This window comes from Sapajus apella, unplaced genomic scaffold (genome assembly GCF_009761245.1).
Source record: "Sapajus apella isolate SASKATOON/1434 unplaced genomic scaffold, GSC_monkey_1.0 scaffold73, whole genome shotgun sequence".
NCBI lineage: Eukaryota > Metazoa > Chordata > Mammalia > Primates > Cebidae > Sapajus > Sapajus apella.
The window spans coordinates 149,662-161,455 of record NW_022437013.1 but is presented as its reverse complement, the minus strand read 5'-3'; the positions used below and the strand labels follow the sequence as shown (position 1 = coordinate 161,455).

General features: G+C 40.1%; 1 protein-coding gene across 6 annotated transcripts in view; it reads left to right on the top strand.

The window, feature by feature from the left end:
- Nucleotides 1-996: 996 nt before the first annotated feature.
- The window catches only part of PLS3 (plastin 3), a 93,219-nt gene continuing 82,421 nt past the window's right edge, over nt 997-11,794 (top strand). For 3 of the 6 annotated variants that reach the window (XM_032250755.1, XM_032250761.1, XM_032250754.1), the window contains exon 1: nt 997-1,757. The gene's annotated coding sequence lies outside the window, so the exon portion shown is untranslated. Of the gene's footprint in view, nt 1,758-2,392; nt 2,417-11,794 lie in introns of those variants that run through there. The other 3 variants (XM_032250758.1, XM_032250757.1, XM_032250759.1) reach the window with 2 other exon arrangements.

Here is an 11,794-nt window from a genome sequence, read left to right as displayed (position 1 = left end):
GAAAATTTAGCTTAAAGAGTCCCTTCATGCTATTGCTCAGTCTGTAATTTTCAGTTTAAGAGCAGGTGGAAGCTCTTCAGTGGTGACTGACAGACACCATAAAAGGTAGAAAATTGAAGGGGCCTATTTCCTGTATCTTGAAAATTTTTGTAAAGAATTCCAGAAGTCATACCAAACCTTGGACAAATTACTGAATGCTAGAAATCTCATTTGGGAGCTTACTGTAAATGTGTGTAGCAACGCACTGACTCCATGTTCAATACAACACCAACATATTGAAATCACTATTTTTGTGCTGACTCAAAGTTGAACAAGTAGAAAATCTCCCATAACACAAATTCAATGTTTGTGAAAGCAGGATTGCCCTCTCATTCCTTTTTCACCTTCCTGTGCCTTTCATAAGTTCTTCCAGTTGGTTATCATTAATTAATATTTAACAAGGCTTTTTCCTAGTGCCAAGTCTTCTGCTAGTCTAGCCTTTAGGCAATATACGAACTCCCCAAGTCCTTCCCTTTTCAGAAGCCTTGGCACTCACTACAGATTAATTTCTCTAAGGAAATTTACAATGGCAGATGAAATAGGGGTTACTTTTCAAGGACATTCAAATTTAAAGCCTCTCTTAGCATTTTTTCCTGGTATATGTAAAATACAACTTAATTGAACTAATTTTAAATGTTGACAGAACTTCCCAAGCATATATTTCCTGAACAAAATGGTTATGACTGGAACAGAAAAGGGCTTAGACTTTTTCTTCTACAGGGATCCCACAAGTCAGTCTCTTGACCTGACCCTGCAGAATCCCTCAAACTGTGGCTCTGGGAGTTGATTTTGGATCTACGATGAGCCATAGGTTTGGAATGCAGATAACCTCCACGTGTATTAATGAAAGAGGTCAGCTAAGACGTGGAAGCCATCTCCTGGGCCGAGAAGGAGAAGAAATGGCACTCTGGGGAACAGTAACACGTCTACAAGTTTTCTCTGGTGAAAGGGGACTGATGAGAATTGATACCCATTTCAGGTCAAAAAAGTGGAACCAAGGTACTTCCAACCACCTCCTCTCACCTCTCTCCGCATGAACAAACATACCAGACAGATGATGTGGGCTAACAATTTGCTTGGCATGAGGCCAAAGGCTTAAGGGTCCTGCCCTGCCCATATTCTTCTCACTTGACTTCTTAAGGGAAGGAATGATTGCTGATGTTTTCCTCTGCAACGGTTGGCACCTGGACTGATTGTTGCAGCTGTAACTAGGAATGCTCCCCAACATGCCGTGATTCTTCTCACGATTCTGGGAGAAACCGTACCTCCTCCCCCATAGACTTTATATAGGAAGCATTTTCATCTTTTTATTAATCCCACAAGATTTTGTGAATATGTACTCCGAGCCAGGCACTTTAAACTTCAAACCTCTTCCTAGCCCAAGTAGGAAGGGGATACTCAGGCGCTGCGGACCATTCTCCTCTCCTTGCTGCAAAGTTACAGTCCCTATCCCTCCTGGGTGCCCATCCTCGTGCCTATTTTCCCGGATCCCCACCCAGTTGATGTGACAGGCTCGTGGTCCAATCCCCTTCTAGGTTCCCAGGCCGACTGCTAGCACCACCCGAGCCAATAGCGGCGGCCGAGGGGCGGAGGGGGCTGGCAGGAGGAGAGGGAGCGCTGGCTTTAGAACCACTGCCGCAAAGATTACGAGGGGCAGAAGTTGTCGGAGTGCGTTGGTCGGCGGCAGTCGGGCCAGAGCCTGGACTCTGTGACTTTACGTAAGTGTTTGTAGGCAACGGCGGGCACTAGGGGATTGGGTTTCCTGGGCGTGGGCAGGAGTGGGTCCCGGGGAGAGCATCTCCGTTAAGCTCAGCAGGAACGTGTCTCGCCCGCGGGGCTGGGATGGGGGGGAGAGGAAGGTCGGAGAAATTTCAGCTGGAGCCCTTGGGCGTCCGGGCGATCGTTCGCTACCGAAATGGGTGTGAGTGACGGGGAGTTTCCCTACAAGAACCCGCCACAAACACATTTTCTGCTCTTCACTGTATTAACCGGTGCTTTCTTACTAGTTGCTCTTAACTTGTTGCCAATCTTGGGCTCGAGTCCTAGACGCCAACCCTTTCCCTGATCCCCCTCCGCGGCTGAGGCCCCGAAGTGGAAACGGAGCGCATAAGTTCCCTCTGTCGTCCTTCTCCAGCTACTGCCATCCCCCCCTCTCCTCCCGCCCGAGCACAGGAAATCCCGGAGCCAGCAGCCTGCCACTACTCCAGCCCCCACAAACCTGCCACGGCTGACCTGGCGGGCTTAAGCCGACCCTGGGGCTCTGGAGAGCGGGGACTGTGGCCGAGGGAAGGAACGAGGCTTGGGTTGCCTGCCTTCCGCCTGCTTCTCTCCCTTGTCCTTAGCGAGAGCGTCGCGAGCGCACCTCGTCTCCCTATGAGTAAGCACTTTTTTTTTCTTTCAGTAGCAGAACATCTCTGGGCTAGTAGGGCAGCACCTTTCCATTCTCCCCTGTCCCGCACTCTCTGTCCTTTTCTCAGCTCCTTTGGCTCTTCGGCCCAGGGCGCGCGGTCCCGGCTGCGTGCGGCAGCCCCGGACCTCTCCCGACTCTCGGAGCGCCTCAACCGGAGGGTCGACGGGAGGGAGGTAATATTCCCTGCCTTTCCCCGCACAGCTGCACTTGCCTGTGTTTACTTTTCTCTACCCGCAGTACTTAAGCGCTCTAATGAGAGGCCCCGGGAAGCTGACCCCCCCGCCCCGCGGCTTCTCGCCAGTCCTAAAGTTGCTACCGCCGTCGTCACTGCTTCAGTGTGCTGGCGGTTCTGACGCGACATGATCCCTGCCCGGGACGTGGAGTGGTTTTAATGGCATTTGACTCTTGCCTTACGCGATGCTCCTTGCCTCTCACCTGAGCTGCAAGATATCCCCAGTGGTGCAGAGGGTTGAGCTTGGAACTAAGTGGGTTGGAGAGCCTCGCCTATTAGCATCCTTCAGACCGGTTGTTGGGGACGCCCAACCTGTTAAGACGGATGGAGAGGAGGGAAGGGAGCCTGGCTAACAGTAAGTAGAAAATGTAGGGGAAAGTAAAAAACTATTGACAGGCAAGCACTTACTCCCCTTTGTTGGATGTCACAATGGATTGGGGAGCCTAAACTTGGTCCTGGAGATGCAGTTTATGGTGAATTCCAGCTAAGTGGCTGCAGCCCCACACATACCAATTGGAATCACGTGCCCCAAGTCTCTGATGTGATGGTCACATGACGGCTTTTGACTTTAAAGCTGGAATGTAATGGCTGAGGCCTATATTCCAAAAACCACCTCTACATTTGAAAAAAGGTGGGGAGGAGTGTGAACTAGCTTCTAATCAAGGAAGTCTACTAGGATTTGGATGAGAGGACCAGAAAGGGAATTGGGTGCTCGGCTTTTATCCAAAATAAAAACAGGAGCTGTTTTAAAATAAGGGCTTGAAATATATATGAGTTGGGACATATGCCTCCTCTGTTCTTCAATCTCATGGTTTTTCTAAACTTAAAAAGCATCTTATTAATTTTCTAGGGAAGCCATCCTTTTAGTCATGCCCCATTTTGTCCCTGAATGCTAGCTTTGAAGCTATATCCCACAAGATAGTGTTAAAAAGTAAGGCTCTGTTCATATTCCTTGGTCTGGCCTATATTTTAATTGACCTGTTCTCTATTTTAGGCATCTACATAAAGGTAGTAGATAGCCTCTTGACTACAATTAACCATCAGTTATTTGTGGTTATGAATTAATTGGATTAGAAATCATGCACAAGAACAGTGGATAGTAAATTTGATACATCGAGTTGGTTGAGTTTTTGCCTGTCAATGGTGTGGTAGAATAATGAGAGGGCACTGAAACAACTTTCCCATATTGACCTATACCCGCCCACGTGGCCCAAGTTAAGGTTGCTGCTGGGAAAACGTGGCAATTTGGCTATTCAGATTATAGATTACAGAGTATAGAAGAGGGAGAGGAGCCTCTGAGGTCTGGAGTTTAAAAGCTTTGCTTATCTGGGAAAAAAAAAAAAAAGGACTTGGTTGATGCATATTCAGCCTTGAAAACAACTAGGGCAGAAAATATTTAAGAGATTTTGACTTTGTATTCTTTACCCAAAAACCCTTTGTCTCCTGCCGCAGCCTCTGAATGACTGGAGCACTCCATTTTCTTGCTGTTTCTTTTTTTGTTTCTGAGCCTGAAAACTAGAACAACCTTAAAGCCCATAGTTCTGACCCCAAGGCTAGCCTTGTGGCACAGATTAGCTGGAAATGGATTTAAGGTGCACCTGAGTTTCTAGAGTTAACTACACTGGTGGATAGGCCCCTCTAGTGGAAGTGAGGTGACAATATAATTTTAGATTGAAATAACAAATGTTTAACCTCAAAACAGGGGAGTTATTACCACTCAACTAGGTTAAAGTGGTAAGGGGGTAAGTTCTTTTTTAAGCGGTGTTCAATGAGAATCATCGCTAACAAACAGAATCATCGCTAGGCTTCCAGTCCACAGCATTTCATTCTCTTGTGATGCCTACTCATTGAACACCACCCCCAATATTGCTGACTTCCTTTTTTGGTGGTATGATATTATGAGCCCAAATTTTTATTAAAATTAGGGGACTGGGAGTCAAATTCTTAATTTCTGTTAGATCTAGCTGATAGCAACCCCTTCCTTTACTTGGGGTGAGGAGCTATTAATAAATAAATTGTGCTTTGCCTTAATACAGGTGATTCAGTGTTGAAGTCCAAAGTCTCTAGTCTGATGTAACCATTTAGATTCAATTGATAAAAATGGCTAGGCTTATGGCATTTTGGGTAGAAGGATTAATTAAAACTAGTGAGTAATAATTTGGGTGAGATTAAGCCTCTTCTACAGATGGTTACATGCACATTAGACTTTGACTGTGACTATTTGTAATGGCAGAATGTCAGTATCCAAGCCACTGTCAGAAACTCAATGAGATTTTTCTCCCAGGCGAACAGAATCCTGTTACTGAAAAGAAAAGGGCAGCTTGGCCATGGTGCTTGAGCACCAAAGTGATTCTTTTTGGTGATGCTAAGAGGGCACAAGAAGAAAGTCCACTTGCCATTATCTTACATTCTGTTTTAGGCATTATTTCTGCTTGGATTTTCATTAAATGTACTGACAGTATTCTTAGCACATATGATAAATTCATGAGTTTGCTGCTGCGTTTGATCTAATATAATCCATGTGGAATGTATAAGCCGAACTGTTTCTGTTTTGCTGTTTGGTACAGATTCCGAAAGTAGCTGGTATAAAATAAAATTTGAAAATGAATATCTCTCAATACATGACAACATGGGGTAACTGTTTTTAGAATCATGTCGTCTTTGCTCATATGACAATTTTCCTTTTGGTGAAGAATGATCCAGAAGGCAAAATTTTTGAGCTGTGAAAATAATAAAAGTCATTTAAAAGAAATCAGATGGGTCATGTTTTGAGTATGTATTATTCTAGAGAGTGATTACCACTTAATGTATATTCAGTGTGTTGGAGGTTTCAAGGCTTTTTGGATACAATACAATGTTGGAAGCTCTTTTATATACCAGTGGTCATGACTAGCTGATTTTAGTTATGAGAAAGGTTTGGTTAAAGTTATGGAAACAGTCTAATCATGAAATGTCAGTCTTAGGAGAAGATCTCATCATACTTGAGTCAATTTATTTTCGTTATGGAGGTGATACAGTTTCAAAAGATTCAGGATAAATTTAATAATATAAAATTCTGCCTTATTCTTGACACTTGGAAGATAAATATTAGTGTATAAACTGTTTTAGGGATGAAGAAGCATTGTTGGTATATGAAAATGAAAATGCTAATTATGTTGAAGTTGGCCTCAGAGGAACTAGATTCTAGAAAGGGATCTGCCATTGACTCGTAATTTGACCTTCAGAAAGTCATTTAAAATTATTATATTGATAACTAATTGAGTAGATATATGTGCTAGGTACCATGCATGCCTTCGTTTATAAAAAGAGAAGATAGCTCAAGCTTTTTGGTTTGCCGAGATTTCTTTTTTCAAATATTCATAATCTGACTTATTTCAGTTATCAGTTGACTTTTCAAACTTTGATGCAATTGTATTGCAACAAGCTAAATACTTTGTTGGCAAATTGATGACTATTCGGGAAAGCGGTCACCAGTGGGTTATTCTTTGACTAATGTTAGTTCTTTAAAGAGGTGCCATTTATATAATTCCTTAACAGGGATTTTTGCTGCATTAAGCATACGGATTTTATAATATGAGAAACCATATGTTTTTGTAAAAGTTTAGGAATTTTTTTATAATGAGGTAGTGTTTATTGGAAAAGCACTGAGCACAGAATTTCAGGTCTTTTAGTCCTCAGCAGTCTGGACAGATAGATCATCTTAAGTAAATCATTGAAATTTCCTGTGGTCATATCTGGGTTTCACCTTATTTTTAAGCCATGTGTTTCCAATCTACATATTTCACAAGCATGGTGAAAGGATAAGTGAGAAACGTGAAGCCTTGGCTCTTATGCAGACAGGTGCTATATAAATTCAAAGTACTGCAGTAGTATATCATAGAAACACTAAAGCTTTAACAAGAGTTTACAGAGATGGCAGGGTTCTTATCACGTAAGTCTTGCTACATTTTTCCTTGTCTGTAAATTTCTCTAGCCATCCAACTTTTACAAGCAAAGGAAAAATAAAGCCAGACATATTATAATGAAAAATGAAAGAATAGGTTGATAACAATAGAGTGAAAACCTACATGTGATACTTTCTTCTATCTCTTACCTCAAATATTGTGCAAAGTAGCCTATTAAAGCCATTAATTGGGTGATGATTTTTCCCCTTTTTAACTAACTACTGAGGAGAATTTTGGTCTTTAGTGGTAATTGTTACAGAGTCCGTTGGCTTACCACCTCATTTTTAGTTTTGTGATTGCCCATAATGGGAGGTTTCATGTAAAAAAAAACCTTATGAAAAGTCAAGTTTTTCCTCCTCATAACTGCAGTCTAAAGGAGGACAACATGCAGGTATGGGAAACTGAATAGTGGAAGAGATAATCTATACATTTAAGTAGCATGCTATCAATAACACAGAAAATGGCCAGGCACGGTGGCTCACATCTGTCATCTCAACACTTTGAGAGGCCAAGGTGGGCAGATCACTTGAGGCCAGGAGACTAACCTAGCCAACATGGTGAAAACCTGTCTCTACTGAAATACAGAAAATTAGCTGAGCATGGTAGTGCAGGCTTATAGTCCTAGTTACTCAAGAGGCTGAGGTGAGAGGATTGCTTCAGCCTGGGAGGCAGAGGTTGCAGTGAGCCGAGATTGTGCCACCACACTCCAAGCCTGAACAATCAAGTGACACCCCATCTCAAAAAAAAAAAAAAAAAAAAAAAAAGTGTGGGAAGCTAAGTTGAAAAATAAGCACCCTCAAAGCTATTAACTTGGATTTTCCTTTCTTTTCCAGTCAGCATCTCGCTCTGTTGCCTATTCATGCTCTGTCCAGTTCATTGAAAATATAACTCTGATTCCATTAAGCTGTGATATTCATATACCCACGAGTACATAGATACTTATGTGTGCTTATGTATATTATATAAAGCCTTGTGTGATATATAAAGTTTTTACTTTCTGTAAAATAAAATTTGTTAAGGGCCATTTGATAGTTTTGAATATTCATATAATTGTGTTCCACATTATAAGCTGTAATTACATAGTGTTGCACTCAGATTGACATTCTGCTATTGACACTGAAAATAACACTGTCATTCAGAAATGAATGTAATTTTCAAGCTTTTATCCTATATTTCTTAACTTACTTGAATGTTCCCATTTTTGCCATTTCTTATTGTTCATTTTAACATTTTGGGGCTTGTGTTTCAGATCAGGGAAAATTACCATTATACAGTACAAAGAGTTTGCTCAGAGGCTAAAATGATACAAAATTGTCCCTAGGGCACACCCTATTGCTATAATATTCAATATGTATGAATTACTTAATCTACTTGGAAAGTGTCTTACGTAGTGTGTACTTTAAAGATGTTTTCAATCACTTTGCTTTGGATTAGAAAAATTCAAGGTAACTGTAATTTAAAATGCTCATTTTATGTTTGCTTTATATGTAGGAAAAGAGACATTTTAAAAATTAGAATAACACTATATCCCATTCTTTTCATTTATTACATTATAAAGGTTTCCAAGTAATCAAATATTTTTTAAATGTTTAAAATCACTGCACTGTACTTTATATAATAGATATTTCATAATTTACTGCAGTAATTCCAGGTTGTTGGACATTTGTTTCCATATCTTATAGATAATGCTTCAGTAAGCATTCATGCTCCATCATCATTTTCAACTCTATCATTATTTCTCAGAAGAGAAATAGCCAAGATTGTTTTAAAGATGAATTCCTTTGACAGTCTCTGAAATTTAAACATAGGCTTAAAGAAAAAAATAGTCTTGATTTCAGACAGAGGCATTTAAAAAAAGAAGGCCGGGCGTGGTGGCTCACGCCTGTAATCCCAACATTTTAGGAGGCCAAGGGGGACAGATCACTTGAGGTCAGGAGTTTAAGACCAGCCTGGCCAACATGCCAAAACTTTGTCTCTACTAAAAATACAAAAAAAAATTAGCTGAGCATAATGGCTCATGCCTGTAATCCCAGCTACTCGGGAGGCTGAGGCACGAGAATCTCTTGAACCCAGGCGGCAGAGGTTGCAGTGAGCTGAGATTGTACCACTGTACTCCATCCTGGGCAACAGAGCAAGACTCTTAAAAAAAAAGGCCATACTTTATATAGGGTATTGTATCATATGTGACTCCAAACTGGAACTTGTTTAGGTAAAGTATATGTCTTGGAAGTATTTTGGTTTTCTCTGATCTAGTTAGCAGGTGCAAAGCAGGATGAGGTAGGATCCTGTGCCATGTACAATCATAGGAAGTTCTATTTTTTGAAACGGAACTGTTAATGGGGGAAGGGAGACAGGTTTATTTTTAAGAAGCCTTTATATTTCATATTATTATAAAACTCAGTTCAAGTATACAAAGTTTATTTGTGCCCATGAACGTTCAGTATCCTACAGAAACGTTTAAGCCTGGTGTTAACTAAATGCCTATTTGCTGATATGCCCTTTTATCTCTGGCTATTGGTTTCTTAAAGTACCTTGATATCACTCAGTAAACTACAGTAAAACTCAAAGTTTTATATTTCATTCAGGTTGCTTAAATAATATTACTAAACATAGGTCCAATAGCAGTAAAAATTCTGATGCCAACACTTAATTTGTGCCTGGTTTCAGTATATGGCGACTCCTTAAATTACAAGCACTTGAGTTGATAAATATTTTGTGTATTTACATATCCCTCCTCAAACTTAACCCATGCCATTTCACAGGCCCTTCACTGGTGTTTTTCACTTTCCTCCAGTTCACTAGCCTCACCAAGGACTTTGTTGGTCTGGGAATTCCATTATGACCCAGAAGTGACTTGAACAGTTCCTCTGACCCACACAACGCATTCTCACTACCTTTCTCTTTCTTTTTTTTTTTCAGGAGGATCATGTACATGCTATGTTGCCTAGTCAGAATGGATTTTAGCATAAAGTATGGGTTCCAGTGGCTCTCCCATTTTATATCTCTGTGGCATTGAGGAGGTTTCTTAACTCTTCTGAACCTCAATTTCCCCATGTATAAAATGAAAATAATCCACTCACTTTTAACATTGTTCTTATAATTACATGAGGCCATTTATAAAGCAACTAGCATATATATATATAGTAGGTGCTCAATAAGTATTTTCATTTACAGGCTGATTAATGTGGCCTTAGATGATTTTTGCGAGGCATCTATATCTACCTCTTTTTCTCTAATTTGAGCACCTTGCCTTTTTTTTTTTTTTTTTTTTTTTTTTTTTGAGATGCAGCCTTGCTCTGTTGCCCAGGCTGGAGTGCAACACTGCGATGTCGGCTCACTGCAACATTGACTTCTGGAGTTCAAGCAATCCTTATGCCTCAGCCTCCTGTGTAGCTGGGATTACAGGCATGTACTACCGTTCCTGGCTAATTTTTTTTTTTTTTCGTATTTTGTTTTTCAGTAGAGATGGGATTTCCCCATGTTTCCCAGGCTGACAAGATTTTATATTTTAGTGGGGTTTTTTTGTGTTTTATTTAATGGTGTTGGAAAAATGCTGCTTTTTATTGTTTTTCACTGTGAATGTGAAAGATTATAGCCATGTTTCAGGTTGAAGAAACTTCTTCGCTTAGCTCAGAAACTTGTTTATAATTTAATTTAATTCTTTTGTGAGGATATGTAAAGAACTAGACAAGGTTGGGCACAGTGGTTCATGGCTGTAATCCCAGCTCATTGAGAGGCCAAAACAGGCGAATCAGTTCAGCTCGGGAGTTCGAAACCAGCCTGGACAACATAGCAAAACCCTGCCTCTACTAAAAATACAAAACTTAGCCAGGTGCAGTGGCCTGTTCCTATGGTCCCAGCTATATGAGAAGCCGAGGCACAAGAATCACTTGACCCCTGGAGGCAGAGGCTGCAGTGAACCAAGACAACACCACTTCACTCCAGCCTGGGCCACAGAACAAGACTCTGCCTCAAAAACAAACAAACAAAAAAAAAAAAAGGAAAGAAAGAAAAGAAAAGAACTCACCTTTAAAGAAAAATTGGAAACATGGCTCAATAAATTACAGACACCATTATAAACTCAAGGCCACTAACAAATATAGCTTAAATTAGAATAAAAGGTAATAGGTAATGTTGACACCTGACTTGTGGGGGAGGAAAAAAAGGGGCAAAGAGAAAATACATTACTGAAAACTTAAAATGCTGAAGATCTCAGAGGGTTATAAAGTAAATCAGTATGTTTCCATGACGACATGTAGCCTTTAAAAATGGGTGAATCTAAAACATATTTGTGATGCCCATTATTTCATCTAATGGAAATTTTCAAAAGCAAAAACCAGGAAATGATGAAGCCTATTGACACATTCAGCAAATATTTTGAGCAGTTTGTGGGTCTCCATTGTAAAGCTGCAGTTGAAGCATTTTTACAAGGGGGTATGAATAATTACAACTTTATATTTTGTCCTGTGGTAATTAAAAAGCAAATAGACCCAAATTATTATTAAGTATAACTAGCAGAAAAGTAATATTCATCGATTTACATGTTTGAAAATGTAAGCCAGCCCATGCATTTAGTATTTTATCCTCAAACAAGGTGTTCCAGCTTTAGTTAACATTCAGATAAAAAGCAAACCAGTGGCTGGGCATGGTGGCTCACACCTGTAATCTCAGCACTTTGGGAGGTTGAGGCGGGAGGATTGCTTGAGCCTAGGAGTTCAGAACCAACCTGGGTAAGGTATCAAGACCTTGTTTCTTTAAAAAGTAAAAATAAGAAATAAATTTTAAAAAGCAAACTAGAATATATCTATTAGGTGCTAGCAGAAGGGAAAAAATTCTCTAATCAGAGATTTGTGTAGGAAGAAGAGAAGATTAATAAGTATCTTGAAACTGTAAGTGTTATATTAAAGAAGGCTTATAGGCCATTGGTAAATAGATGTAAAACTCAGGGAAACTTATAAATGTGTCCAAAGTTCTTAAGTATATATTAAGATGGTACAAACTACAGATGAATAATAGTTAACCAAAAACACTAATATGGACAATTACTTAATTAGTCTATTTCTGGATTGGTTTCATCATTCAACTACATAAGTTTAATACAGACTATTAGGTGCTAGTAGAACAGAAAGACACAAAAATAATCTTGGTTCTCATGAAACCTAAAAATAT